General features: G+C 35.6%; 1 protein-coding gene and 1 pseudogene across 1 annotated transcript in view; one reads left to right on the plus strand and one right to left on the minus strand.

The window, feature by feature from the left end:
• PRKAR2A (protein kinase cAMP-dependent type II regulatory subunit alpha) overlaps positions 1 to 19,451 on the plus strand; it is a 134,658-nt gene that overhangs the window by 11,618 nt on the left and 103,589 nt on the right. The window lies entirely within an intron of this gene.
• On the minus strand, positions 7,360 to 8,007 carry LOC144456774 (heterogeneous nuclear ribonucleoprotein A1-like; annotated as a pseudogene).

Here is a 19,451-nt window from a genome sequence, read left to right on the forward strand (position 1 = left end):
CTTTTTAGTTTTTTCCTATTTATCCTGTATATGACTTGTTTGTACATACTTGTTAGCTTATTGTTTTCCCCATTAGATTGTAGCTCCCTGAGGGCAGGGTCTATCTTTTGTCTCTTTTTTGTAACCACAGAGCTTGTCTCTGTCTGACACATAGTAGGTGCTTGATAAATGTTTTTTGATTGACTACTACTACCACTACTAATTATGGCTAGGATTTACATATTGCCTACAATGTACCAGGCATTGTACTGCTTTACAAATACCATGTCACTTGATCCTCACTTCAACTCTGTGAGGAAGGTACTATTATCCCTATTTTACAGTTGAAGAAACTGAGGCAAACAGAGATTAGGTTACTCGTCCCAGGTCACACAGATAGTAAGTGTCTAAGGCTAGATTTGAACTCATATATTCCTGCTTCAAACCCTGTGCTTTATCCATTGCTCCATGAAGCTGCCTCATTTGGCAGGGTGTATCTTTTCCTTTAGACAGGTTCTTTTTATCATTGTCTCATAAAACATTCCATGTTTATTACTATCTGTGCTTTTGCCTTTGTTGTTCTATGGGACTGAAATTCCCTATCTTTAGTTTATCTAAATATATATTTTTTTAATCTTATAACTTCATGAGGTAGATAGTATTGTTTTTCCTTTTTTTAAAAAAATTTTTTTGGTTACATTTTAAGTTCTGAATTGTCTTACTTCTTTGCTCCCTCCCTACCTCACACTAGAGAAGGCCATTTGACACAAATACGTATGTAAAACCATACTATGCATACTTCTCTTTATTATTTCATTCTCTGGAGGTAGATAGCATCTTCCTTCATAGATCATTTGTAGTTAATTTGTGTATTTATAATACTCAGAATAACTTAGTGGTTCACAGTGGATCATTGTACACTCTAACTACTCTTAATGTTTATAATGTTCTCCTGATTCTGCTCATTTCACTTTGTATCAGTTCATGTAAGTCTTCTAGATTTTTCTTAAAGCACCTGCTCATCATTTCTTGATACAATAGAATATCTAGTATTCTATCACAGTCATATATACCACAACTTGTTCAGCAATTCCCCAATTGATGAGCATCCCCTAGAATTCCAGTTCTTTTTTACCACAAAGGGAACTGCTATAAATATTTTAGAACATAGAAATTCTTTTCCTTTTTCCCTGATCACCTTGGGAAAAAGACCTAATAGTGGTATTGCTAGGTTGAAGGGTATACATAGTTTTATAACTCTTTGGACATAATTTCATATTGCTCCTCAGAATGGTTAGATCAGTTCACAGTTCCACCAACAGTGAATTAGTGTTCCAGTTTTTCCACATCCCCTCCAAAATTTGTCATTTTCCCCTTCTAATATTTTAGCCAATCTGATAGGTATGAGATGACATCTCATAGTTGTTTTAATTTGCATTTCTCTAATCAATAATGATTTAGAGCATTTTATCATATAACTATATATAGTATTGATTTCTTCATCAAAAAACTGCCTGTTCAAATACTTTGACCATTTATCAATTGGAGAATTACTCATATTCTTATAAATTAGACAAAATTCTCTGTATTTGAGATATGAGACCTTTATTCCAGAAATTGTTTGTAAAAAATTTTTCCCCTCATTTTCTGCTTTCCTTCTAATCTTGGCTACATTGGTTTTATTTGTACAAAACCTTTTTAATTTAATGTAATCAAATTATCCATTTTACATTTCACAGTGCTCTCTGGTCTCTTGTTTTTTCATAAATTCTGCTATCCATAAGTCTGATAAGTAATGTGATCTGTGTTCCTCTAATTTTCTTATGGAATTTCCTTTTATATCTAGGTAACACATCCATTTTGACCTTATTTTGGTAAGTGGTAAATGGTGTAAGATAGTGGTTTCTACTCGATTTCTGCCATACTGCTTTTCAGTTTTCCTAACAATTTTTGCCAAAATGGTGAATTCTTATCCCAAAAGGTTAAATCTTTACATTTGTCAAACACAAGGTTACTATAATCATTTACTACTGTGTATTGTATGTCTACTTTGTTCCACTGGTCCACCTTTTTTTAAAAAAAATATTTATTTATTTTTAGTTTTCAGCCTTCACTTCCATAAGCTTTTTTTTGGTTTTTTGTTTGGTGAGGCAGTTGGGGTTAAGTGACTTGCCCAGGGTCACACAGCTAGTAAGTGTCAAGTGTCTGAGACTGGATTCCATAAGCATTTGAGTTTTAAATTTTCTCTCCCTCCCTACTTGCCTCCCTCCCCAAAACAACATGCAATCTGATATAGGCTCTACGTAGACGTTCCTATTGAACGTATTTTCACATTAGTCATGTTTTAAAGAAGAATTAGAACCAATAGGAGGAACCGTAAGAAAGAAGAAACAAAACAGAAGGGGAAAAAAAGAGCAAATAGTATGCCTCAATCTGTATTCAGACTCCATAGTTCTTTCTTTGTATGTGGATAGCATTTTCCATCATGAGACTTTTGGAGTTGTCTTAGATCCTTGAATTGCTGAGAAGAACTAAGTCTATCAAAGTTAGTCATCGCACAAAGTAGCTGTTACTGTGTACAGTGTTCTCCTGGTTCTGCTCACTTCACTCAGCATCAGTCCATACCAGTCTTTCCAGGTTTTTTCTGAAGTCTGCTTGCTCATCATTTCTTATAGCATAATAGTATTCCATTATATTCATATGCCACAAACTTATTCAGCCATTTCCCAATTGATGGGCATCCCCTCAATTTCCAGTTTTTTGCCACCACAGAAAGAGCTGCCGTAAAATTTTTTGTATGTGTGGGTCCTTTTCCCGTTTTTATGATCTCTTTGGGATACAGTCCTAGAAGTGCTATTGCTGGGTCAAAGGGTATGCACATTTTTATAGCCCTTTGGGCATAGTTCCAAATTGCTCTCCAAAATGGTTGGATCATTTCACAACTCCACCAACAGTGCATTAGTGTTCCAATTTTCTGTGCTGCCTTCATTTTTGTAAGTGCTTTTCTCCTGTTTTATACTCCTGGGTAATTGGTGAATGCTGAATCAGTGTTGAGATGTGTCTGTGATCACATGATGTAAAGGGTGGTCTTTTGCCTTGAATTATAAATTTGCTTCAGCATTTCAACCATTTGTTGTTTTCTAGGTCATTGGAAGACCTTAAACTATTAGTGTCAAAGTTTGATAGAACTCACTTGGTAGAAGTTGCAGAGTGGCAGCTTTAGGCTTGATATAAGGAAAGCATCCTAACAGTTACACTTGTCCAGCAGTAAGTAGAGTGATCCCCTATCACTTGACAATTGGATTGCCAATTGTTAGGGATATTGAAAAGCATAGAGATACCTGTTCAGGCATAGTTTGGTCAGATAGTTATTGAAGTCCCTACTAATCCTTGAAATGCTGAGTTTGTGTATATTTATATTTGAGGCATCCCATTACTCACAGGGTAGAGCCTAGATTCCTCAGCTTAACATTCAAGGTCCTCTGCAGGCTGACTCCAGTTTATCTTTCCAGCCTTATCTTTCATTATAGCCAGATTGATTTATTCATTGTCTCCTAAACATACCATACATTCCTTCCTCTCTGCCTTTGTCCATATCACTTCTCCAGTGTAGACTTGCATCCCCTTCCTTTTTGTCTGTATAGTACAAATCTGTTCTGTGATATCCTAGATGAACGGTCATCCAGGCTCCATTTGCCTCAGTTCCTTTATCTGAAAAATTAGGGAGTTGGACTACATGACCTGGAGTTGCTTCTAGGTCTAAGTCTGTTGTTCTATCTCTGATGACCTCTAGTGATAGGGAATTATGGAGGTAGTAGCACATTCAATTTTGGGATGACTCTAGTTAGGAAGTTTTTCCTTATGTAATAGTAGGTGAAAGGTGCCTCTATGGCTTCTACACATTTGGTTTGGGTTCTGCCCTCTGGGACCAAGCAGAATAGCCTATCCTTCTTCCATATGCCAACCCTTCAGAAATTTGAAGACTGCTATCATGACTCAGTCCTCTTCCACACCAGTGTTCTTGTCTGGACAAAGCAAAATTGCTTCCTTTAATTGATCTTTGTGTGAAATGATTTTGCCTTGTCTCTAAAGTAGCCACCAATTCTAAATCTTGTTATCTCATTTAATCTTCCAAGCACAAGGTAGGTAGAATAAATAGTAATTTCCTTATTTTATAGTTGAGGACACTGAGGTTCAATGCCTTCCTCAAGGATACACAGAAAGTGAATGTCAGAGTTGCAACTGAAATGAGAGTATCTTCTGTTTTCTGTTTTTTCCACTGCTTATGAGAAGAGAAAAAGGTCCTGAGTTAAAAATGCCCTTAAGTTGAAAGCAGTCTCAATACAGATGTGATCTAGTAATTTGGTAAATAGTTAACGGAATAATATTTGAATTTGTAATATTATTAGTAAAGATAAAGGTTAGCATTAGTTTCTGGAAAAAATATAATTAGTAAATTCACTGAATATACATAAGTTTAAACTCCATGGTTTGACCAAAGCCTAGATTTATTGCTCGTGGTAAATGAACCACCAGGCTTAACTCCCTCATTTAAATATAAAGCTTGTGAAATTCATACGTTCCGCAATAATTTGGGATTAGAAGTAAACATTTATAACCCAAATCTGAATTAACTTTGTTATATCTAGAAGAAGGTAGTTTGCTATGCTCGTTGTGTGCTAGCTAGCATTTTTATAGTGCTTTAAGGTATTGTATATTTGTAGATTATGAGGTTTTAAAATTTTTAAATAATTTCTACTTCATTTAAGACTGATTTTTTTCCCCCAGTTAATCTGAAGGGATAGGAAATGTAAACATTTTAAGATCAGATGTTGGGTGGAAGAGACAGAAATTAGTCACAGGGTTCTGGGATACCCAGACAGCATGGGGTGGGGTGTTGTATGCATAGAGGCAGAGCTGTGGCCATAGTATCATACAAACCATAAGCAAACTAGAAGACTAACAACAAAAGCTATATGTCAGAGGAGGGAGCAGAAATGGAAAGATTGTACTGATTGGCTCCTTCACCACTTGCCTGGTTGCATATTTCAATTTGAGTTCTCATTTGTGAGAGTCAAGAGGAGATCAACAATTGATTAACAGTTTTACTGGTTCTTAAGGTTGAATATTAAGCATTTGTGGGCTGGTCATTTCCCCTGTTCTACCCCTTTTTCAAGTGGAAATGCTTTCAGATAGTGAGGATTGCTACAATCATATTTCAAGGCAAAAATCTTTTGAAATTACAATTTTGGGAAGAAAAGAACAAATCTTGGGAGAATCTTGAATTATGTTCTTCCTTTTCATCTATAATATACAGGACATGTGATAGAGAGCTGTGGAGTGTAGTAGAACATTATATTTGGAATCAGATAACCCAGATTGGAATGTTTGTTCTGCCACTTTTGTTACACATATGATTTTAGGCAAGTCATGTCTTCTCTGTAGGACTCAGTTTCCTCATCTCTAAAATAGAGGCTGTTATAAAGTAGGTGATTTTTGTAATCTCTTCCAGTTACAAATGTGGGATCCAGTATATTCAATGCATAGGCATCTATCTATGTACATACATATGGCTATGTTTTGCAAACTGTGGTTAAAGATTGCTGTGGAAGTGACCCAGGGTTTTGGAAGGCCAGGCCACTGAAGCACGAGTTCAAGGCTTTAAGCATGGATCTGGCAGTAAACCAGTATTGTCTGGTCCTAGCCTAGCCAAATTCTAAGAAGCTAATCACTAGAATTTTGACTACCACAAGTGATGAAGTGTTTTGGCCATGGCAGCTCATGAAAACTCTACAAAATGCCTAGAGGATTGTGATTTAGACTGTGAGCTTCTTGAGGACAGGGAGTCTCTTTTTGTCTTTCTGTGTTTACCAAATACTTAGCACTGTGGTTGACACATAATAAATGTTTAATAAATGCTAGTTGATATGACTAAGAAAGAGATAGAAAGGTCCACATGGGATGACCAGACTCTAATTATGCCTGCTGATGAAGACAGAGATTTTGGATTACTGGGACCTCACTGGCTATAGAATGTTATTTGCCACTTACATAAAGGGTCCTCATATTTCTAAGGAGAAATGGCTGGCCCCGTTGAATTTTTTTTTTTAATGTATTGGTGATCTTGTTGAACTACTTTGATTCTTATTCTGTTAAAACTGATTCCTTTCTTCCACACATTCTTTTATGTAGAAATGAATGACAGACTTGCTGCTCTTTTACAAAGGAAAGGGGAACTGGATAAACAACCTTTCTATTCTCAAAAATGTTAAGTATTTAATGGTGGGTGAATTAAAATAATTTAATGAATGACAGTTTTACGCATACTCAACCCAATAATCACCAAGCATTTAAAAAAAACCCAAGCATATATTGACTTAAGAGTTTCTGGATACTTTACTTCCTCTTTACTTGAAACCTTCACTTGTGTTACCTTGTCTTTTGTGAAAACAACCAACGTTCTCTTGGGTTGCATCTGATTACTGTGTGCTTGAGTGATGGAATTTTCCTTAGGTCGAAATGTTTCAAGGAAGGGGCTTTGTGGAAGAAATGTCTTGCCAATAAGTTTGGTTTCCCTGTCTCAAGTCCGTTAATTGTAAGCTTCTTTTGTTTTGTTTTTGTTTTGTTTTTTTGGCTAGGCAATGGGGTTAAGTGACTTGTCCAGAGTCACGCAGCTAGCAATTATTGTGTCTGAGGCCGCATTTGAACTCAGGTCCTCCTGAATCCAGGGCCGGTCCTCTATCCACTGCACCATCTAGCTGCTGCCCCATAATTGTGGGGACAGGGACTTGTTCCCCCCCTTTTTTTGTACCACCAGTGCTCAGCACAGTACTTGGCATATAGTGGACACTTAATAAATGTTTCTTGATTGATCAAGGTTGTCCCCCCCCCAATCCATTTTCCATTCAGTTGTATTAAAGTGATTTTCCTAAATCATACATCTGACTACTTCATTGTCCTATTCAATAAACTCCAATGGCTCCTTATTAACTTAAGATTAAATATAACATCCTCTTTGACTTTTCTTTAAGACATATTTATCCAGCATTATAATTAGTCTATTACATTTAGCAATCGATAGCATAGTACCAAAAAAAATCTACAATAAAGCCGTTTGTTGGAATGCTTTACGTTTTCCATAGAACAGAAACTAAATATATTCCTGGTAGGTCTTTTTTTGTTTTTGTTTTTATTTTCCCCCCAAACTAAAAGTATTATCTGAAATATGCTTTCTTGTAGCAGCTAGGCCTTGTTAACACTGTATTTGGCTTAATTAACAAATCTATTATAATCTATAGATTTATTATAAATTTTCTTGCTCTCTTCTCCTGAGCTTTGTTTCCTAACTGTACCTAAAATCTGCCATTGCGTTAACTGTTGCTGCTGTAGAAACCAGTATAGTTATGTGATTTGACAAAACATTGGCCCCTACCTTAATGTCTAGTGCTTCCGCCTCCAACAAAGTTTTTCACTTCATGTCTGATGGTTGTAGCTTCTACCATTGCCAAATCCTCCACCATTATGATTGCTGCCAAAGCTACCATGATCTCTGAAGTTTCCACCATGGCTAAAGTTACTGTTTCCACTAAAGCCACTTACTTCCATGGCCACCACCAAAGTTCCCATTGCTACTTTGACTTCTGCCTAGATGAAGAACAAATCATTTCTCACTTACCCAAGACTTTCCATACTTCACTGTTGTGGTCATTTACTGTATGATTATTTTTGAATGACATTCTTATCCACAGGTTCATGGTCATCAAAAGTCACAAAAGCAAAGCCCCTTTTCTTGACACTAGCTCTGTCAGTCATGATTTCAGCCATTTCAATCTTTCTGTACTGTTCAATGTAGTCTCTTAAGTAGTTTTCCTCAGTAGCTTCCTTAATATTACTCAGAAGGATCTTTTTCACAGTTTGGTGGGCACCTGGTCTTTGATAATCCTCTGTGGAAACAGCCCTCTTTGGTTTAATTACTCAGCCTTCAACCTTATGAGGTCTTTCATTTATGACTGCATCTACTGTTTCCATTGTGACATACAGTTAAATCTGTAATGAAAAGCTCTCTCAGGTGCTCCTGCTCCTTGGGGAACTGTGACTTCAATATGGTTCATCCTACAAAACTAAGGACAGAAAAGCTATTTGGTCTCCTCTCCCTCCTGCCACCAAACACAAGGTTTTAAATTATTATGTCATATGAATATAATGAATATAACATTCATTATATATTATATAATTATTTATTATATTTATTTGTTGTGGTAAATTATGTCTGTTCTGTTCCATTGATCTACCTTTGTATTTCTTAGCCAGTACCAGATAATTTTTAAAAAAATTTATTTATCTTATTTTTAATTTATGGAATAAAACAAGCATTTCTAAAAAAATATTGTGTAAATTTGTTGTGTACAAGTTGCTATTCCTTTTAAATATATAATAAACTTATCATTAAAAATTTTTTTTCTTCTCTTCCTCTCCCTCCCCCACCCTAGAGATGGCTGCCATTAGACACAAATATATATGTGTGTGTGTATGTATATATGTTTTATATCAGTTCTTTCTCTGGATGAAGATAGCGTCTTCCTTCATATGTCTTTTGTAGTTAATTTGGGTATTTATAAAAATTACTTACTTGCTCACAGTTCTTAAAAACAATATTGCTGTTACTGTATACAATGTTCTCTTGGTTCTGCTCATTTCACTCTTCATTATTTTGTGCCGGTGTAGCCATGATGAGCCATCAAGCTCATAATTTTTTTTTTAAGCTCATCATTTCTTATAGCACATTAGTATTCCATCACAATCATGTACCATGACATATTGAGTCATTTCCCAGTTGATGGGCATCCCTGCAACTTCCAGTTCTTTGCCACCTCAAAGAGAGCTGCTATAAATATTTTAGAACATATAGGTTCTTTTCCTTTTCCCCTAATCATCGTTGGAAACAGACCTAGTAGTGATATTGATGGGTCAAAGAATATAAGTTTAATAACTCTTTGGGCATAATTCCAGATTCGGAGTTTTGTTTTATTATTTATTTTATTTGTTTTTTATAGCTCAACATAACCTTACCTTTCCAGGCAATTTCCATTAGAATGTGAGCTCCTTCGTAGTAGGGATTTTTTTTCCTTTTCTTTGTATTCCCCAGCACTTAGTAGGTGCCTGACATGTAGTAGGTATTTGATAAATGTTTGTTGACTTGACAAACTGTGATCCAGATACACTGGTCTTCTTGCTATGGTATTCCATCTCCCTTACTCCATGCGTTTTTATTGCTTATCCCTTGTGTCTGAAATGCTTGGGAACCTTTCAAGACTCAGCTCAAATACATTCTTCTGCAGGAAGACTTTCTCATTCCTTCCCCCATCCTTACCCACTATCAGTGCCTTTCTTCTGTGATTACTTTCATGTTACACTATATATCTTATTTGTATCATTTTTTGCATGTTGTCTCCCTAGTTAGACTGTAACTTTCTTCTGAGATTACTTTCATTTTATAATATATATCTCATTTGTATCATTGTTTGCATGTTATCTCCCTGTTAGCTGTAAATTAAAAGCTTCTTAAAGACAGAGACCTTAGCACAGTGCTTAGCACATAGTAAGCACTTAATGTGCTTGGCTGGGTATAGGCTCTTTTCCCTCTTTCCCTCAAGAAAAATGATACACAAATTTTTATTAATCTCTATGTTGTTTAAATCACAAAAGTTGGCATTTTTAAATGCATCTTCAGTTTAATTTGCACACAATTTTAAAGCTATAGTTCTTGAAAGAATCAGACCTTTGGATTTTGTGAAATCATGTGGTATTCTCTAGAGAAATCAATCCTTTTTTTACTCTTTTTTCCAATGAAGAGATGGCTCTTTTCTTCATCATGGCCAGCTCCTTCACTTGTACTCATGATCCCATGTCCTTTTTTCTCCTCTGTCAGATTGCTGTTATGATCTACCTTTTTTCCCCCTAATGTTAGATCTCTCTTTCTCTGTCTACAAGCTTCTTCCTGTCTGACTATAAACATGTCCAAATCTCTTCTATTCTTAAAAAACCCTCACTGGACCCTAATATCATCTCAAATTATCATTCTGTATTTCTCTTCCCTTTCATATCCAAACTCCCAGAAAATAAATAATTGCCTATTTACTTAGTGTAAGTTTCTATCACTTCTCAATCTGGCTTCCAGCCATATCTGATTGAAGTGGTTTCTCCAAAGCTACCAATGATCTCTTATTTGCCAAGATCCATTTTTCAATGTATTTTTAATCCATTTTTTTTCAGTCTTCTTTCTTGGCTTCTCTAAAGCACTCGACAGAGTTGACCTCTCTCTCATCTCTGAATTTTCTTGCTTGCTCTTTCTTGGTTTTACTTGCTATCAGGCCATTCTGTTCTTCAGTCTTCTTTCCTGAAGGTGGCCTGCCTGATAACTGTGTACTTATGTGTCCTGTTCTAGAACTTCCGCAGAGCCTCCCTCTACCTTTCCATAGTATTTCACCACATAATTGTCACCCCCCCCATAATCATTACCCTTTTTTTTTCCAGTTTAAAAATTGGTTTATAACCTTTCTTCGTGTAATCATCACATGGTCTAATTCTGTTTGGCAAGCTGCAGCAGTGTATTTACCAGTGGCTTATGGATAAGCATTTATCTCTCGAGCATTGCAAGACTCAAGCCTAGAATTCTCAGTGCTCAGGCATCGTCGGCATATTTCTGAAAGCCAACTTGTGTGATTTGTTTAGAGCGCTGCAGTACTAACTGTATTGTCACTCAACCCAGCAGCAAGGGGAGCAGGCAGGTAGGCGAAGCTGCCATGAGTAAGTCACCTGATATGGTAAGACTTGCATCTTCCCAATTTTAATGTATATTTATGAGTATTCTGTGCATCCTAATCTTGCACCAACGACAGTGTAGTGATAAATTATTTTTAAGTAATACTGGCACAATTTTAAAGCTTCACATAGTGGTCACACCCCACTTTTTTGCAAAATTTTTGCCATAAACCTGTGACGATTATACAGCGAATTTGGTAATATACAAACTTATGTGGTGAAATTCAGTATATATACAAACTTAGTTTCTCTCTTGAATTCTGGCAGTTTGGGATATTTCTAACTAGCTGTCCCTTAGGCATCTCGCACTCAGCATGTCAAAACAGAATTTATATTTCTTCCTAGATGCATCCCTCTTATGAATTCCTCCTTAAGGTTAAGGGCACCGCCATTCTTCAGGTAATCCAGGCTGGCCTAGTAGTTATCCTCAACTCTTTACTCTCCTACTGAATCTGGTCAGTTTACTCTCTTTTCTCCCACCCATAGCCTTCTTTCTACACATATGGTCACTACACTAGTCTTATCACTGCTTGCCTTGATTATAGCACTGGCCTCCTAACTGGTCTTCCTATTTCCATTTTCTGTCCTCTACAATCCACTTACTATAAAGCTACCATATTGATATTTCTAAAGTTTAGGTCTTACCAGTTTAGGGCACTGCCCTATAAAAGAAGTTTCAGTGGCTACTCATTGTCTTTAGGTTAAAGTACAAACTCCTCTGTTTGGAATTTAAAACCCCTCCCAATTTCCATGTTGATTATACTTTATTCTTAAATACCGCCCCCCCCCAAAAAAAAGCTAGGGCCCGGCTGGATCGCTTGCTGTTTCTGATAAGTGACATTTCACTTCCTGTTGTTGCCTTGCCTTTCTTTGCACAGGATTATCTTCATGTACCTAGAATACTCTGCCTCTTTCTTTCAGCCTCTTTCAACCCTTTACTCCTTTTGTGCCTGGCACAAAAGTAAACAATTTATAAATGATTCTTGATTAATTTTTTTTTGGAAATTCCCTTATTCTAAATGAGTGTGTATTCCAATGGTGGGATGTTTTTTTAGAAATAAATGTGTCCTCCTTTTTAAGACTTAGCTTTTATCCCTTTCTCTTATTTTCTCAGCCTCATTGACATTGCTATCTGTACTATCCCATTTCTTCAACATTTTTTTCTCTCCCTCTGCCTCTAAATTTGTTTGGTTTCCCCTATCCTGGGGGGTAGGTAGGTGTGAAACTTTCTCTTGGCATTTTTACTCCCTAAATTTAACTTTTCTTTTTCCTCCTGTTTTTGACTGTCAGTGTCATAAGAGTAGTTCCTACTATTTGCCTTCACTTTTTTCACTTTTCATTTACTCTTTAGTCCTTTGAAATTTGGCCTGCCATCCTCTCCTGTATTTGTCTAAGTTTCTATAGTAGATGCTCAGTAAATGTTCAGTGAGATTGTTGACATAGCTTCATTTCATGGCACACTTCCCACGGAAGGTGTTCAGGTATTTTGGAAAAATTACTGACCAGATTCCATCTGTGACACACAAAGTGATGAGTCTTTTTCCGATTTGATAGGCAAGAGGTTTCATAGTATGCTCATAGCCACAATTAAAGAAAAATTAATTTATTTTCTCTTCAGAATCATTGTTTTTGCTGATGCTTAATTAAATAATGCCGCTTAGGGGGATTTTCTAAGAACCAATGATTAGGCAACAAATATTAAATATTTGATCCACAAAGATTTTCTGTTGCAGGACTTTTATGAAAATCTGTTATCAGGAAATAGTATACAAGTAACAGTTGATTTGTTATCATCTTGGCCAAGTTATTTAGTTTAACTATAAAATGGAAATGTTATTAAATGCTTTATCTGCTCTGACGATTTGTGAAGATGAAATAGAATAATATATGTGAAAATACTTTGGAGAAGTATAAAATGTTTTACCATGCATAAGGCATTATTTATTGTACAGTCTCAGCAGATCTGGTCTGACATAGAGATGATACCTATTTCAAAGCAATATTGAAAAATGGGGAATTTCATTATCTGCCTTATTTGTGTACCTGTTGTGATTGTAAATTGTCAGGCTTAATGTTTTGCTATTGGAGTTGAATCTCACATGTGTTTTTGGTTGTTTGTTTTTTTAAGGCAATTTGGGTTAAATGACTTGCCCAGGGTCCCACAGCTAGTAAGTGTCAAGTGTTTGGTCTGAGGCTGGATTTGAAGTCAGGTCCTCCTGACTTCAGGGCAGGTGCTCTATCCACTGTGCCACCTAGCTGCCCCTTGAATTTCACATGTGAACCATTTATTTGCTTACAGTTTTTTCCCCCAAAATTTTATCTATTTATAACATTCATTTAAAAAGAGTTTTTGTGTTACAAATTCTTTCCCTCCCTCTTTCTTCTCCCACCCATAGTATCAGTTATATGTGTGAAATCATGCAAAACATTATTTCCATATTATACTTGCTTACTATTTGGAAAGAACATATTTATCTAATTTTAGAAGTCCAACTTTTGAAACTCTTATTGCTCACTAACATTTTTTTTAAAGCCTTGGAGACATTTTCTCTTCTGTAAAATGAGATTGAGCATGTTATTTCTAAGGTCCCTTCCTCCTCTGCATCAATAATTTTATATAGATAGATAGATATATCTATATCTATCTATATATATATAATATATATACACACATATATATATGTAAAACTTGTTAAAGAAAAGCTCTAGCCAAGTGTGTTTTATTAAATTATTTAAAATGCTAAGCTTAGGAGATTTTATGATTAAATTTTAATTCTGGGTTATGATGCTATAGAAAAAGCTTGAATGCAGTTGCAACAGTTTTCTTCTTATACCAAATTAAAATGTTAAGTGTTTTTTTCATGTATTTGCTTTAACATTTTCCCCTCAAAATATAATTTTATACCAACTGATTTTAAACCCCTGAAATTATGTTAAGTTTCCTAGACTTTCCTTATTTGGCTGTTCTGCATTAACTAAGTAAGAAATGATATTATCTTGATAAGAAATCCAGCACTGAGTTACTGTGAGATGAGAGAATATGTGTATGTTTGGCCACAGAAGAGGTCTTATACCTATAAATACATTCATGGCTTGCTCAGTAATAGTGGAGTGCAAGTTGAAATTTGGTATAATCCTACGAGGCAGCATAATTAGAAGTTGGGAGCCCTGGGTTCAACTTCTGTCTTACAAACTACCTTTGTGACCTTGGCAAATTATTTGACTATTTATTTAATTGTTAACATATATATAAAAAGAAAAGGTTGGATTTTAGCCTTTCTAAAAACTTATGCTGCAGCTGAATTGTATCTACTTTCCCTATGTGCTTCTAGCAATGTCAGTTATGGTGAGTAAAAACCTGAGGCTAATAGCAAATATTTTGTCCCTTATCTAACCTCATAGTATTTAATATTCCATATATAAAAATTTCTTTCCAGTTTCTATTATATTTGTCAGTTTTTGTTTTGTTTTTGCTTTTTGGTGAGGTAGTCGGAGTTGAGTGACTTGCCTAGGGTCACATAGCTAGTAAGTGTCAAGTGTCTGAGGTCAGAGTTGAACTCATGTCCTCCTGATTCCAGGGCTGGTGCTCTATTCACTGCACCACCTAGTTGCCCCTGCATGGTTACTATTAATTTTGAATGAACTATGCTTTCTGATATAACCTGTCATGGTAGGACATAGAGCTATCATCTGGGATCAGGAAGGAGTTTGTCCTGTTTATAACCAAACCACACTGGCAGGAATACCGTGGCAAGAGATTTCCTCTTACAACTTGACCCTGCCACAAGGAACTGATGTGGTTTAAAGTAATTTAAAAATAGGTTGGCAGTTTTTAAAATTTTTAAGTTTAATGATGCTTTCCCTCCTCAATTTCAAATTGAGATGAAGCAGGTTTTCATCTTAGTGGAATTCTATCCTTTTTAATACAAAAATACATGGATACACAGTTTAAACTTTTATATCTTTGCAGAAGGACTGTTAGCATCAACTATGCTAATTGTTAAGTGTAAATTTTTAAAAGGCATATGTAATTCTAAATGAATAGTGAAACTATAAGAATTAAGAGTTCAGTTCTTTTTTAATCTTATTGGTGCTTCTAAAAATATTAGCTTCATTTTTAAACATCCTTCCTACTCCCTACAGAATGAGCCATTCTTTATGATAAAGATTAAAAAAAAAAGCTGAAAAACAGTTGCGCAAAACTAACCAACACAGGAGAAGGGATCCCTGGTGCATTATCTCAACTAGATTCTGGGAATAGACTTAGTCATTATAATTACACAGTATTCATTTTTCTTTTTTTGTTCTTTCCATTTACATTGTTGTCATGTTTCCCATTTACAGTCAACCGGAAAACTCAGCTCTTAGCAAAAGGCAATTACTGAAATGGCATAGCAAGAGCAGTAGTTACAAAACATTTCCTCATTAACCTGGGTGTACTTTCCTGTAAATATACATAGCATTCATGGGAAGAGCAGCACAAAATGTATGTCTCATTACCATCATACTTAAGAGTATGTAGGATACCCATGTGGCAAAGGCAACTTGCAATTTCTGGTAATGCAAGCCCTGGAATTTCACTCTTTCTTTTTGTCTGTTGGATATTCCTCATGAGCTTCCTTTGGATCTCTGCTGTTTGAATTGTTCAGCTGGATTCCTAGGGTATGCTCCTCTTTATACACACACACGCACACGTACACACACACACACACACACACACACACACACACACACACACACACACATATACACATACATATATCTATAAATTATTTCCCCCCAATTACACATTAAAACAGTTTTTAAACATTTTTTTAAAAAGTTTTGAGTTCCAAAATTCTATCCCTCCTTTCCTCTCCTCCCACCTCCCTATGCTCCTCTTGACAGTCCAACTCTCTTCTTTACTGCCAGGGGTTGGTTATGATTCTTGAAGCTGTTTCTCTCTCTCTCTCTCTCTCTCTCTCTCTCTCTCTCTCTCTCTCTCTCTCTCTCTCTCTCTCTCTCTCTCTTTTTCACTCTCTCTCTCTCACACACACACGCCTTTCTGATTACATTCTGAGCCTTTTCTGATTATATCAGTTGAGGGGAGTGGGAACCCCTTCCCTTGTACCAGAAATGGCTTTAGACTATCTTTCTCTAAACCAGGGAGTCTTAACCTTTTTTGTATTGTGGAACCTTTTGGCAGTCTGGTGAAGCTGATGAACATCTTCTCAGAATCCTTTTTTTAAAACTCATGAAATACACAGATAGTTTTACAAAGGAAACCAATTATATTGGAATCTAGTTATCAAAATATTAAAAAAAAAGTCATCCAGGTTCCTGGATCCTAGTGCCTTTAACCCAGACTCAAACCGTACTTTCTCCTAACCAGGATTGGAAACAAAACATCGAGAAATTTTGGCTACTTATTTTCTATTTTTCTTAGTGACTTTCTCATCTTGGCTACTTTTTCCTCTGTTTTTCTGTGACTTTCCAATAACTACTCTTTTCCTATCAAAAGATTTTCCTTTGTCTGACTTTGTAATTTGCCTTCCTTGCTCTTTGAAACTTAAAGCTGGTTCTTTTTCTAATCTGTCAGTTGCTTAGCAGCTGTCTACTTTAAAAAGACCAGAATATTTTGCTTTCCATAAAAGAATTTTCTGTTAAAAGAGTTTAGAGTTAGAATAATTCCCACCTGTATCAGGATTTCTGAAGTCCTAGTCAAATGATTTCTCATAGTGGTAGAGATGAGCCTGGGTTTTCTTAAGGTCATGCCAGCAGAACATAAGCTCTGGCAATTCCTGTATTAATTACATCTAAAGAACCAGCTTGCCTAAATGTAAGAAGGCTCATCACCCATAAGTCTGGCCATCTGGTGATCACTTTCAGCTAGAGGCAGAAATATAACATTGACATGATAATTTCCATTTTCCCTTGAGTTTCTTTGATAAGGCCCTGTATTAAAACTTAGTGTCAAATGCTATGGTAAGTGAAGTTCTCAGTGTTTCAGTAATCAAGTTAAACATGTTACCTAACATCTCTGCTGATTTAACAACTCTTAAAATTCATGGAAAGCTTTTTAGGTCTTGCTCTTCTATATAGGATTTGAGTTTTCCTGTTGAACCATAGAGAAAGGTAAAGGGCATCATAAGCTAGCCTCTGGGTGATTTCTCGTCTCTTATGCTGTAGATGCCTGTAGAGAACAAAGGAGCCTTTCCCTTGCCAGCCCATAATATAGTTTAGGAAGCTGCTTTTTCTAATCAGCTCCCAGAATAATAGTTTTCCTCCAATCAGATTATTTCTTACATCAGCTGCAGAGCCTGTCTTTCAGCTGAACCCTGCTCCTGTCAGCTTCTCAATTCCTTTGGCTTCTGTTACCTTCTTTCAAGTTTTCTGCTCTCAGCTCTTTAAGGCTTCTGAGCTCTGTTTCCTATAAACAGCTTCTCAAGTGTTTTCTCAAGCTTCTGTTCTGATTTCTTAATGCTTGAGATCAGAGCCTCTTCATGTGTAGTGAACTATCTCAAAATCAGGTTGGGAAAAACCCCAAATCCACATTTCTGTTAGAAATGACATAGTTATTATACAATACTTACATAGCTCCAAAACATTTCTTGGATTCAGAGTTTACCAGCCATGAAGTCCTGAAAACAGCCATATCCAAATTAGTTGCTGGGAGACACCACATGATAGCCATCTCTAACAGCAGTCAGTAATTTTACTTCTGAGCTTCTTTCATTCAAGTCCTTTTACTACTTTTGTCTCATAGGCTTTTACCTATCAAATCCTCAGAATTGTTTGTTTTTCCTCAAGCTGCTTTTCTGTTGCTTACAGGACCATCCTTTTTTCCCCCTTTTAGTAAATAAAATGTCCATATAAAAAAGCGGCAATATTTCATTACACTTAAAACATGAACTTTTAGCGAGTATATTGCTGGATTTTTTTTTTATCAATTACTGTTATGGAAATTATCGGTAGTGCCTTGAAGTAGTCCACATTTTTTGTTGTTGTTGTAAATCTTACTTAAAAATTTGATTTTTCCTTTAAAAAACACCTTCCCAGAAGGCTAGTTACAACTTGTAGGTTCTTATTCTACTTTATACAAAAAAGGCATATGTTATACTTTTACCTTAGGATTTAATCAGTATTATTTTAGTTGTTTCATAAGCTTATTTAAAGCTGAAAGTACATTTCCTTCTTACATTTTTTCATTTTTAAAAATTTAATATTTTATTTTTTTCCTCAATTACAATCCATTTCCTTTATAGGTGATTATGTACATAATAAATTAGACTTCATTTTTCTGTCATTGTTTCTGAGAGTGTTTCCAGAAAGGGAGTATTAAAATGATGTTTCTGTTTCTAATTCCTTACTTGAAATTGGTGTCCTTTTTAGTCCCCAGTAAGTTGTTGTGAAAACATACCCATAAACAAATGGATTATGACTTGAATTATGAAAAATAGCATTAGTTTATGAAACCTTAGATTTGATAGAGAAACTATTTAGTTCTGCTTACTCACTTTCATTAGTTCATGTGTCTTTCTGTGTTTCTTTGTGTTTATATTTCTTAGATCATCATAATATTTCAGTACTTTCATGTGCCACAGTTTGTTTATCCATTCCTCAATTATGGCACATATTTTATTTCAAGTTCTTTGCTACCATAAAAGTGCTACTGTTAATATTTTAGTACATATGGAGTCTTTCTTTTTTTTCTTTTCAATTTTTTTGTCAGTAATTTTTGTGGAATATATTCTTAGCAATAGAATCTCTAGGTCACAAGATGTGGATATTTAATTCACTTTATTGGCAAAATTTGACATTATTTTCCAAGGTTGTACCAATTCACAGCTCTACCAACAGTGCATTCGTGCCCTCCTCTTTCCACAACCCGTCCAACATTGACTATTCCTATCTTTTGTAATCTTTGCCAAGGAACAACCTTAGGCTTCTTTTGATTTATATTTCTTTTATTGGTGATTTGGATAATTCTTTCATGTGGTTATTTTGTATTTCTTCTTGTGAGAACTATTTGTTCATACATCTTGACTAACTATTGGGGAATTTTTTTTTCTTTACATATTTCAATTAGTTATTTATGTCTTTTGAGGCAGACTTTTCCTTAGGTAACAGTTTCTCTTATCCTAGTCACATTACTTTTCTTTATACAAAAGCTCTTCAGTTTCATGTAATTAAAGTTATTTCTTTTATCTTTTGTAATAGCCTCTATTTCTTGTTTCGCTAAGAAGTCACTTCCTATGTATATTTGTGAAAGGTTTGCTTCTCTAGAATAGATAAAAAATATATTAAGGGCTCATTATATGCTAGGCATTATGCTTAGTGCTGAGAATACAAATATAAGCAAAACTAAAGAGAGCTGCTGCTCCCCGAAGGAACTTGTGGTGGGGAAATGCAGCATATAAAAGAAAGCTGAAAAGTGAAGAAGGGGCTAAGTGGGTTGGCATAAGTGGTTCTTCAAATGGATGTTCAGGAAGGAACTCACCAATTGGAGCAGGAGGCAGTAGGGGAGGAGAAGTATCCATTTTGAGCTTATTGTGGAACATGGTGCAAGATGTTCATCTAAACCTATTTTTTGTCATATTGGTTAAAAAAAATGACTTAGGGGCATGGCTCTGAGTGAAAGAAAATAAAGGGACAAACATGACAAACATGTG

The sequence above is a fragment of the Phascolarctos cinereus genome, unplaced genomic scaffold, assembly GCF_003287225.1.
Source record: "Phascolarctos cinereus isolate Bilbo 61053 unplaced genomic scaffold, phaCin_HiC Scaffold_4;HRSCAF=312, whole genome shotgun sequence".
NCBI classification, from domain to species: Eukaryota; Metazoa; Chordata; class Mammalia; order Diprotodontia; family Phascolarctidae; genus Phascolarctos; species Phascolarctos cinereus.